This window comes from Lepisma saccharinum, chromosome 3 (genome assembly GCF_977018435.1).
Source record: "Lepisma saccharinum chromosome 3, izLepSacc3.1, whole genome shotgun sequence".
NCBI lineage: Eukaryota > Metazoa > Arthropoda > Insecta > Zygentoma > Lepismatidae > Lepisma > Lepisma saccharinum.
In genome coordinates, this window is record NC_139231.1 from 6,283,835 (window position 1) to 6,296,583 (window position 12,749).

Here is a 12,749-nt window from a genome sequence, read left to right on the forward strand (position 1 = left end):
GATGCTGTTTGAGGTTCCACAATGCTTTCTGGAAATCCTCGATCGTAGGGTTATTTATTTTAGAGAGAAACGCGAGCACGGAGAGGCAGAGATGACCGCAGTTCACGTCTCCGAAATCTTGAATGCGTTCGTCGTTGTAGTATATGGAGGTTTTGTTCGTTTTCAGATAATAGACTAAATTTGTAGGTGGAACACCTCCGAAAGAATCGAAAACGAATGCTTTATCATCATTTTTGTGGTAACATATCCAATGCGTGCCTGGATTTTCTTGACCGTCCAAGTTGACTACTCCGCATTCTCTTCTTTTGACGGTTGAAGGTAACGAGTCGGACATGAAAACTCCTCTGAAGTGTTTGATTTGTAACGGTTCGATCAGAGATTCAATGTCTCGGTTGGTGAGTGCTTCTGTTTCTTTTTTTTAAACTTTCTCATCACGCCCTTCCCCTTTTTCTTCTCCATGGCCAGGTTGTGACGTTTCTGTTCTTCCAATTCCGCCTTGTTCTTCTTCGAGTCGATGACGGTTTTCGCGATGGCAGCACTTCCGCCGGCCAAACTTCCAACGGCCCCCAATGCTGCCAGGATGGCCGGGATGCTGAATATGAAACCTCCGATTTTTTGCTGTTTCCGCGAACGCTGCAATCTTTTCAATTGAGGTGTGCTGAGCAGCAATTTCATTCCATGTCCTTTCGACAAGCAAGAACGTTTCTTCTCGCGTTGTTTCTTGGTGAGTAACCCATCGAGGGCACCTAGATTTTTAAGATTGGAGTATGGTATCTGGTACACGACACCCTTGGGCTTCATGTTGATGCTCTATGTGTTATTTTCACGGTATGTTATTTATATATATATTCTGAGATTTTTTTTGTGTAGTTTTTTACGGTATGTTATTTATATATTTTCAAGGCCTCGCAGTCGTTACACAAATTCTATTACGTGCTTCGTTTTCTTGCCAAGAAGTTCCTTTGTCCCCTTGTACACGATTCGAGTTTTGTTCTCGATTAAAATAGATAGCTTCTCGTCGGATAACATGTTAGCGTATCGATCTGGTAAAAATAGACTGTATTGTGCGTTGAGCAACAGGCGTACCTTGGGACCATACTGGGTAGAAACGATTGAACCGGAAGTTATCGTGTAAGGTTTGTCGACTTCCAATTCCTGAATTTTTACATACTCGACTGACAAATTTAGCATTTGTTTTAATGCTTGGAGATCACTTATTTTTTCGGTCGTCATATCAAAGAAAAATTTCAAAGTGTTAGAGAGAAATTTAATTGTTTTTCACGATGTGTGTTATTTATATATACCGAAGATTATTTTTTTTTTCACGATGTGTGTTATTTATATATCAAGCTTTTTTTTTTCACGATTTGTATCGAAGATTTTTTTAACAGAGGAAGAAAGTCCGTGCTTCGGAGAACGCGAGGATGTGCGTAAGGATATCTTCCTTCTCCTGCATAGACTTGTACCAATCATCAGTATACCATCTTCTTCCCTGCATCGCCTCGTACAGTTCGTCCGACCTCTCGTTCAATTTTTCCCCTGCAGCCGAAAGCAGAATGTTGAGATCACCGCACCTCAGGCCGCTGATCTCCCGAAGATGGTCCTTGAGAACCATTTCACAAGGGATGCGAAATTCCGGCATTGTTCTTGCTATGCTTACAAGTTTATTAACATCTCCGTTTACTACTTTCTTGAATATTTTAGATAGTAGCTCGTGCGGCAAATCAGTTATGCAAGCCATGTTGTTTTTTTTACTGCATGTTATTTATATACCCCACCCCAATTTTTGTTTCGTGTTCATGGCGATGGTGGTACCCAGTGCGGCGACCCGTTCACCCAACGATGCGTCTCTACTCACGAACCTTTCGAAAGCTGCGTGCTCTAACTTTCTGTCTGCTTCGTGACGTGCATCCAGATCCGTCTGCGTAGTGTTGTAAGCGATGTCGTGATCTTTGCATGCGGCGTCCAACGGATTCACACCCTTGTCTCCTCTCTCCAATCTTTTCTCGAGTTTGGTACCCGGCCCGCAGTACTGGTAGCCAGGTAGATGCATCTCGAAAGGTAACTTGTTGATGATGTCGTTCACGAGTCCTTTTCCTTCGGCCACGTTCCAAAATTTCGGAGGCAGCGTGTTGATGATTTTGATCAGGTAACCTATGCCCTTGTCGTCGTTCACGATGAAGTTGGAAAGTTTCGTGCTGATCATGTCCACGATGCCAACCTTCTCGTTGTAGAAATTACGGTTGCCTGCATTCTCTTCGCCGGCTATCACCAACAATCGGTCCACGAGTTTCCTCACGTCGTCCACCCAAACGAATTCTTTGGGTAACGTGTTGTAGCGTTTGACCCCGCTGCCTGTTTGACCTGGTTCCAAATCGGTTTGATGAGATTCCTGTACTTCTCGCCGCTGCTCGATTTCACCCTATTCTGCGAGGCGTCGTTGTTCTGGTACAAGGCATCCGTCATGATCAGAATTTCCTTGTAACTTTGGTAATCTTCGTCGGTGTAATCTTTCGGCTGCTTTTTGGCGACGAGTTCCCACAGTCCCACCGTACCCGGATACCTGTTCCAACTATCCTTGTCGCCTAAATTGACTTTAATGTCGTTGCCTTCGAAGGTCACCTTCGATTTCCCAATCTTCCACACCACACCGCCGCCTTCGCTGGTTTCCATGCTGGGATACAATCCGAACACTTCATCCTTGTCGAATTTCCCCGTGCTCAGGTAGTCTCGTGCCAAAGGTCCCAACTCGATTTTATCCGAAGACGTGCTACCTATGGCTCGACGTCGTGCCGGTGCATCCTTCAGTTCGAACGGTGTCGAAGGAATGCTCGAAATGGGTGTGGGTACGGCGTAACTTTTAGCTGCGAGCGGTACGAGTTCATTAATCAAATTTTTATTTTGTTCCGTGACACTTTTAATTTCTTTACCTAGACTGCTGATGGCATCGATCACTAGTTGATCCTGACGTTTCTTCTCTTCGTAGAATCCGCGATTCTCGGATTTCCAACCTTTGAAGCGTTTCGCGAGGTAATCGCGAAGCTTGAGATTTTCGTCTTCAATTTTTCGTTTCGTCATGACGTTATTTATATACGTCGTTTCTCACAACGTTGCAACGTTTAGAAAGTCGTTGATTTTGTTTCTGTATTTTCCGTCGTTGGGTTTCCTCGTCATGTCGATCGTCACGAATCCGAAATCGTCACCGTTCCAGCAAGTAGAGCAGCCTTCCGAAAATTGATTGTAGTTCATGTCTCCGCCTACGTAGTCATCGTACGCGTGCTTGAGGTTGGTGTGATCTTGACGAAACAAACATATGAAATTGGCGTTGTCGCGCACTAACTGTTTTGGAATTTTGGAAAACGTTTGAGCTAGGTAGAAGCAATCCATTCCTTTGTGACGACCTTGCGTGAAAAAGTTGCGAATTTCATTTTGATTTTCCAGGATGGCGTCGTCGAACACGACGACTGAATTTTCACAACAATCGTCGAGTGGTTTTATTTCCGAGGCGAACGTTGCAATGTCCAGGCCATCGTACAGTTTCATCAGTTGCCGGTATTTGGATTGCTCCAAACTTTTCGAGAACACGTACAGGTGCCTGTTCTTCCAATCCAACCAATTCGGTGCGAGGAGAAAATTGTCCACGAGCAGTGTTGTTTTCCCACACCCCGAAGGACCTACGATCAGACAGCGGATGCTGTCGGGAAGCAACTCGCCGTTCTTTTTTTTTCTCGTTTGACTTTCTGGATCCGGTAGACGCTTCACCACGTTCCACGTACTCACAAGATCACTTCGTTCGAGTCGATCCAACTCTTTTCTGGAAGTCCCAGCCATTTGACAAACAGTTTGTCACCTTTCCTACGCAATACTTTCTCGATGAGGTACGTGTCAGGGTGTTTCGTTTTAGAGAGTTCCTCTTCGTAAAATCTTCCTTTCAAAATCTCGCCGCTACTATCTTTTATTATATACGTGTGTCGGTTTCCGGGTAGAACTCGAACCACCGTAAAGAGTTCCGTGCTCCAATTTTTTGTGAACCCCTTCTCGAAGGTGCGTTTGAATTTGCTGATCCTCACCCGGTCTCCAATTTTGTATTTAGCTTTTTTTGTCGTGGGCGTGTACTTTGGACAGTAAACAGTAGAAATTAAACGCTGCTCGTCAGACTTGGTAACGTCAGCTGGCTTCATGCCTATCGTTCTGTGTGCCGTTTCATTATAGGTGTCGACGAGTTCCGGCAGGATGTCGACCCATTTGTAATTTCCCCGAAGTGTGAATCGTTTCCACATGTGTGTTTTCAAGGTTCGATTGAATCTTTCCACGATACTGGCTTTGATGTGACTGAAGGTCGAATAATGTCGAATCTTGTGTTTTTGAATAAACTTTTGGAATACGGCGTTGTAAAATTCTTTACCGTTGTCCGTTTGCAGAAACCGTGGTCGTCTGCCGCCGCTTTCGCGAAAAATTAATTTGAATGCTTCCGTGACGCACGTTCCCGTTTTCGCCTTCAAAGGTAGAGCCCATGCGAATTTCGAAAACGTGTCTATGACGGTGAGGAGGTACTTGTTGCCCTTGTTCAATTTATGCACGTTTTTCAAATTGCCGCTGCTCATCTCCACGAGGTCACTTTGCCAGAGGTCGTCGATACCCTTGGTTACCACAGCCAAACGTTCGTAGTTGCGACGTACAGGTTTATGCAATTCTTCGACGATGGCTTGCCTAGACATTTTTTTAGAGATTACGTTTCAAGAGAAGCACAAGCGTGATGGGATTCAAAGAGGGTGGCACTTCGCTCGTGTTTTGAATGATCAGCTTATCGCCGGCACTCACGTCGAAAACGGTGAGATCTTCGTCTTCGTGTATTTCATATATGTTGCGCGTTTCGTTCCAACGTGCCAGAGGAATGTTTCCTGCTTTCTGGACACCACGATTCGATATCAAAGTCATGGTGGGAACGCTAGCTTTTCTACCGTGAGACCAGTACGAAAATTCGTTTATCTGAATCGTGCCATCGAGGAGAAACTTGTAGTACGGATGATAAGGATGCAACATGTACAGTTTGTTACCTTCGACGAACGTGGAGATTCTCTGTTGATTGGGTACGCTGTTGATTTCGATGGCTTGCAGAGAATGCAGTTTAGCGAATTTAGTGTCGACGCCGAGCAGATTACTGTGAACTTGTCCGAGTTTATTTTCGATGGGCAGCAAATGCTCGACTATGGTATCCGTTACGGCAGAAAACGACGGTTTGATTTTCACTTCCACGTTCAACTGCTTGTAGTTTTCGTTGAGTTCTTGCAACTTGGCACCGAAAGAGGCCAGCGTCGATTCCTGCGTGGATTCCAGCACTCCAACTTGATCTCTGATGTTGACGACGATGTTCTGAAGGTTCTCGACTTGATTCAATTTCGAGCTCTTCTCGGTAAGATCGTTCACGATGCTTCGCATCTCTGTAAACTGCGTGTGAAGATCGGCGACGCTCTGCGAAGTGGGCAGCGTCGACACCAGCGAAGCAAGTTCGTCTCGAATCTGTTCCACGTTCGCCGTTTCCGTTTCTAGTCGTTTCAGCATTCGAGATATGTTTCTTTTCAAAGCGTGCAATTCTTTGGAGGTGGGGAGATTGGCCACTTTACTCTCGAGATCGCTCAATGAACTTTTGATGTCGCTCGAATCGGATAGTGCCGTCACCGCCGTTTTCAATTTTTCCAAATCTTCGCTCGAAGGCACGCTCGTCCGTAACGATTCCAAGTCACCCTGTATGTTGTCGAGTACGTGATGAAAATGAGCGAGATTCGTTTCGACGTTCAAATTTTCTAAATATTCGATCTTCTGCTGAACCGTGCTCAACGTGTCCTGAATACTCGTCAACATACTTGCTTCAGCGTGAATATTTTTAATTTCTTCGTTGATCAATTCCAAGGACGCCTGAAGCGTAGCGATGGTGGTTTGAATGTGTTCGAAATCTCGATAGGCCTCCAGTTGAATTTTTATGTTCGCGACGCTTTTACCGATGACCTGCAGTTCGTCCGACGATGGTAGGTTCGTCATTGTATCTTCCAAAGTCTGCAACTTGGATTTAATTTCTTCCAACGTGCTGGTGAATTCTTCTTGTAATTTGGAAACGACGACATGCAAGCGTTCTGCGTCTATATCGTTCACCACAGTTTGAAGTTCAGAGAAATTCTTTTCTATTGCGGAAGTTCGTTCTTCGATTTCGAGTTTCAATTTTTCCAAATCTTCATTTTTCGATTGAAATTGCTGTAATTTGGCCAAATCATTTTGAAGCGAATCCACGCTCAACTGTATATTTTGAACGTTGTCGTAAGAAGGTACGTCGACATAATTTTTTATGAGCGTTTTCAGTTCGGAATCGATTTTCAGAATAGGGTCGAGACATTGCGTTTGGAGCGTAGCGATTTCCGACTCTAAACTTTTGTTTAAGGTTTCCTGCAAAGCGATCAAATCGGTCCTTAACTTCTTAACTCGAATGTCCAACATGAGAATCTCTTCTGCATGGTCCACACGCTTGGTGTTGCCGAAAATGTCGTTAGGCATTTTTGGTTAACGGTTATTTATAATAGGATAGACGATTCGTAATTCTACGAAGAGAGGAATAAGTTTGTCGTAATCTCCGAGGAGTTCTATGTAAAGATAATCTCCTGCAGACACATCGTACGTAATGTTAGAAAGCATCTTGTCGTGCTTGATTCGAAAAATGTTCTTGCCGGTAGAAATTTTGATTTCGCCTGCGTTTTCCGGATTCACGGTGATTTGAAGTTTCCCGTCGATCGGAATTTCGTAGAAATGTAAATTGTTATTAAAAACATAAAACATCTTGCCCACATCGTCATTCAGTTTCGTCCAAATGCTGTTGAGGTGAATGATCAACAGACCGTTGAGTTTAGGTAACACGGAAGGTAAGACTTCATGATCTGGTATGGTTTCCATAATGATCTGTTTTTTGAAACCGAACAAATTCATAGGCATGCTGGTTATTTATTCTCACAACGTTGCAACGTTTAGAAAGTCGTTGATTTTGTTTCTGTATTTTCCGTCGTTGGGTTTCCTCGTCACGTCGATCGTCGCGAATCCGAAATCGTCACTGTTCCAGCAAGAAGAGCAGCGTTCCGAAAATTGATTGATCAACAGACCGTTGAGTTTAGATAACATGGAAGGTAGAAATTCATGATCTGCCGTGCGGTGTACAGTCTCCATTGTTTGCTTTCGGAAACCAAAGTGATTCATTGTCCTTGCTAGTTATTTATTGTGTATGTGAGATAGTTAATTTTTTTTTATTTTAGTTATAGTTATTTAAGTTCATTTTTTTTTTCATTTGCATTGCCTACAATTTTTACTAATTTCTAAACGATAGTGTCCCCAAGGCAACGTGTGGATTCCACAAGACAAAATACATCTTTTATCGTCGTGCGGATCTAATGCTACTTTCCTAACTTTGTTTGTTGTAATCACGTGGTCTACACTTTGGATTCTTTGTTCTATGCTTAGTATCGTCGATTGTGAGTAAAGGCAATCGATGTAATCGTGGAAGGTGAGTTTGTTCTCCACCGTATTTTTGCCCACACCTTTTGCTTTCTTCGTGACGCTACTCTCTGTTCTCATGGCATACATCTTCGAACGCAAACCCGCGAACTCAACAATAATATCACCGTTACATTCATCTTTCAGTTTACCTAGGACTTTTTTGTTGAGGGATGGAATTCCAAATCTGTTGGGTTGAGGGTACGCAGAAGTATCGAAATACTCAAGCATGGAAGGATTTTTTATGTCTTCGTATAGGTTAGGTGTTTGTATGCTGTAAATGAAGCTGTCGGTGTCCGTGTACAAAAGTGATATTTTATCATTGTAGAAGGGTTTCATCACGTCATAATGAAATTCGAACATGTAAAGTTTCGACAAGTCGAGAACCGTTGCGCCAACGTAAATTGGTTTTCTGAATTTCATCAATTTTATATGTAGATTGAAAAGTGCTAAATTCTCGTTGTAAATTTTTCTCGACTTGAATCTAGGATCGGCTATCCACTTCCGACATTTATTCTTATCGGAAATTAATTTCACGTCTACGTGCTTTCTAACATTCTCCATGGTCTTTCCGTACACCGCATTGTTCATTAATTTAAAAAAATCCTTGTCTAAATCGGAAGTGGCAGCTGTTCTATGTTGTGTGTTAGTTTCTATGTAAGGTCTTAACCACGTGGAATGTTTAAACTTTAGTATTCTTCCAACATTTACTATCTGAACACCCTTCCCAATCAAAAACCGGAGATTCTTGTAGTGGACGACGTATCTCTGTTTAGGGTCCAATGTTAACAAAAGCTTGTCTTGAACGGAGTCGGGTGGACATTTGATTTCGGGAGTCGGAGGCAAATCCGAAAACGTGTCGTGCTGGTGGTCGGAGAATTGGAGATCTACCTCTGCGAAGAAACCACACTCGCTATCGTCGAAATGAATAATGTCTATCGAAGTGGGATCTAACCATTCGAATCCCCCGTAAGGAAGTTTCTGAACCATGGCATGTCCGTAGAGATTATTAACGTCGGCATAGAAGATGTAATTCGATGCTCGATTTGAATCGTAATCTTCTTTCATGTGTACGTTATTAGCTTTTGCATGTCTCTGTACGCATTGCACCATTCCACCTCGTATCCCTCTTTCGATGAATAGCAACATGTCAACGTCCGATATCAGTTCCAGCTTGACCTTTGTCTGGAATAACATTGCCGACCACGCTAATCCCGGTAGACTGTAGAAATACGCTGGATCTAATTTGTAAATATTCGTTGCCGTTTTCCTGAACGCTTGAAAAACATCCGCGAGTATCGTCACGTCCAGTTTTAAGTATGCGTCGTGGTAGTCTCCGAGTGTCCTACATTCTAATTTCTCCCACATGAGTTGCGCGTGTTGGTATTCTTCGTCCGTGATTCCTTTCTCTCTGAGTCTGCTGTAAAATTCTCTTGGAAGTGGAAGAGCGTCGTCGTTAAATTTAGAACCATCACTAACATATTCGTAAGGATAAACCCCTTTACGTCTAACGAGTTCTATGTCTACGTTGGGAAAACTAGCTCTAGTTATTTTAAATTGATCGTCGGTGAGTTTGTTCGCTAAAGCATCCAGACTCGCAGAGAGAAATCTATACGAATCCAGGAAGCGCATCTCGATTGTATTTTTCGTTCCCGGAATCGACACTTGCTTGCTGAGACTAATGTAGCGTTCTTCATTCTCGGCCAAGACACCTATACGTTTCGGATCGTAGCCAAGATGTCTCACCAGGTGGTGAAAATCATATCCGCTTCCGTTGTGAAAGAATATGGGGATGAATTTAGGTTTCTGGATTTTAAGATTGCACGTGTTGCAAATTCCACCTATGTAGTTTCCGCTGAAATGATCGTGGTGGAATATTTTTTTGTTCTCATCAGTGAAACTTTGATCACATACCGGACACACCTCAGTGGAATTGTAATTTTGAAGTTCATTTTTAGTTAAAGGTGCCATCGGTTTTGATGTAAGCAGTGCGCTACCAATTACTTCAACCTCCTCCACCATTTTTTCCAGGAAGTGTTCGATTACATTTGGCCCGCGGTATATATATGCTTCATTTATTTTATCACGTCGCACAACAACATAGCCGAAACTATTAGGTTGATGAAGCTGGTACGGCGTTGTGGAGGAAATTTCAGGATCCGGTTCGCAGTAGGAGAGTGGTTTCAGGAAAGACTCGAAATCTGCGACGATGATTGCGGGATGTTCCAACAATGCCTTGTGCATTTTGAATTCTTCGACTTCGTTCGTTTCGGGCATCAACATTCTAGCCGGTCTGTTGTCGCCGCAATAAATTTTATGTTTGGCAAGTTTCTCCAGAGCAATTTGACGACTATGAAGATTTTGATGATCACGTCGGTCACGATCGTCGAACGTGGTTAGGCATCTCGGGCAAACTTCGATGTTGTTTGCATACTTGGTAGTTTGACTTCTGACCAAACGTGATAGAGAACGAATTAGCGTGTAGTGATGATCATCCTCGTTGGAAATTAGAAGGAGATTTATTACACAGGCATCGTCATCGTCGATATCGCTTATCCTGACGGGATGCACGAGATATTTATCTGACGTGAAGGAATATACATTAATAGCGATGCATTTTCCTGCACGATTTTCGAACTTTGTTATATCCGACAATGTCACCGGGTATTCAATGTCAGACATTACACTTTCAAAGTCGGTCTCGTATTGCTTGTAATTAGAAACCTGTTCTGGATGATTTGACCAATGAATCGGGTGCAGTGCAGCCAACACACACCAGAGGAAACACTTGTTATCGCTGTTCTGTATATTTACCACAGCCCTCTTGTGTTGAATGTTCGGTGGAAGAGGAACGTAGCTGGAAGCGCGAAGAGGCGAGAATCGGTTCACGTAAACAGTTAACGTGTGAGGACTTCCACATAGAGACCATCCCGACCCTTTAGCCTCGAAATCGTCATGTTTCTTAACCAGCTCGTTGGAAACTTTATAATAGAAGTTGTCCAAATTTTCGACGTCCGCCAAATAAAGAGTCTGGTTTTTTGTACGATGATAAAAAATACTCGTTGTGCCATCAACTTTCTCGTATTCAGAAAACAGAACAACGTATACTTTTATAGAGTTGTTTTCAAGTTTATCTTTTAAAATATTTAGTACAGATGTTTTCGTTTCATCCAAGAAACTAAGGATGTCACGACCTGGTTCTGACTTAATTGAAAAATCCTGGAGTTGGTCGTTAAATGCAGATCTAATTGGTTTGCGTTCATTAGATAATTTAATTTGCTTGGAAGTGGAAGCTTCCGTTTCTGAATTATCGATTTTCCTTTTCGATGTTCCTTGTTCGGTCGATGGTTTGCAAATTTTGAGATGTTTACTTAAATTTGTAATGCTGATCATCTTTCCGCATCGAGCACAGGGCTTAGAAGGTAACGAACGATTAATTCTCGAACCTGTTTTGCTACATCTTGCCCTGTGTGCCGATAAATTGTTCCTTGAGATTGGCTTCCCACAAGTAACACATTCAATTTTATCATTTTTACGATTGAAACTGGTGGTGGATGCCATTGCTTTCTCCAAAATCACAGAAATCAAAAAGTCTAGTATATAGCGACACAATTTTCAGGTATGTTATTTTATATAAAATTTCTTGGAGTGATTACAAAACTCAAAAATTCAATCTACTGTAAATAGAATTTCAGGTATGTTATTTATATAGAATTTCTTGTGTGCGAATACAAAAACTCAAGAATTCAATCTATTGTAAATACAATTTTCAGGTATGTTATTTTATATAGAATTTCTTGGGGTAATTACAAAACTCAAAAAATGAATCTACTGTGAATATAATTTTCAGGTATGTTATTTTATATAGAATTTTCTCGGGGGCGAATACAAAACTTAACGTTTCAGCTACTAGGACCTCATTACCATGAGCCTAATCCTAGTAAGCCACATACACACCTGTTCTTCGTATCGCATATGCTAGTAAGTCAGATGACATATTGGGAGAATCACATTTCCCCCAATGATCCCACCACAACAAACATCGCACATGCTAGAAGCGTCACATCAAGCTTCAGGTGTGCATCGTGGTAATCACCGAAAGTTCGGCAACCCAACTCGACCCACATAGACTGAGCATGCTTGTACTCCTCGTCGGTAATACCTGAACCTCTCAACCGGCTGTAGAACTTATCCTGGGGAGGCAGCAACTCTTCTTCGAACTTGGAAGGGTCTGTGACGTATTCGTAGGGGTAGACCCCTTTACGTTTGATGAGTGCGACATCTAAGTTTGGGAAACTTGATGTAGTAATGGCTAGTTGGTCGTCTCTGAGCTTTCCAGCAAGAGCCTCGATGCTTGCCTGGAGGAACCTCAGAGAGTCGAGGAACCGAAGCTCGATGCTGTTGCTTGAGTTGGGGATCGGCACCCACTTGCTGATGCTAATATAACGCTCCTCGTTCTGCGCCAGGACATTGATTCTCGCATTGTCGTACCCTAGATGTATAACCAAGTGATGGAAATCATATCCCGAGCCGTTGTGAAAAAAGACCGGTATTTCATCAGACGGTTTCTTATACTTGCAGCATAGCACAGCATAGAATTTAGTGGAGTATGTAGCCAATGCATCGTTGAGGATGGATATTATCTTAGCTCGCTCGCTCTCCAGAAAACTACGCACATCGCAGAAGCTGTCTGATGTTATGTTAAAGTCTTCTAATAAATGCTCAAATGCAATTCGGTCTGCTTTCTTCGTCAGCTTGACGCATTTGGTAGGTGGCGATGCATCGAGGGAGGTTACTTCTACCTTTCGCTTGGAAGGTTGCGGTAGTGATGTTCCAGTGCTCTTGCAAGTAAGCTGGTGTCGCTTGAAGTAGTCAATAGAAAAATTGTTTCCACACTTAGAGCACAGTTTGGTCGCACATATTCGCTTTCCCGGCACACAAGTACGACAGTGCCTTTTGAAAATTTTTACTTGACACAGTAATTTGGCACGTAGGGCAATTTTTTTCAAAACGCATAATGCAGAGATTTTTTGGGGGTATGTTATTTAATACCAAATGCTGTGCAATGCAAAATATAATTGCTCACTTTTTTTTAACTATTTTCTATGACCTTACTTTGGGTTTTTTTTTTTCGCCAAATTATATGCTTCTAGTCTCCTATACAATACAATATACGTACAATATATTGTCAACGGTATTATATTTGAGCGCGTCGCTTG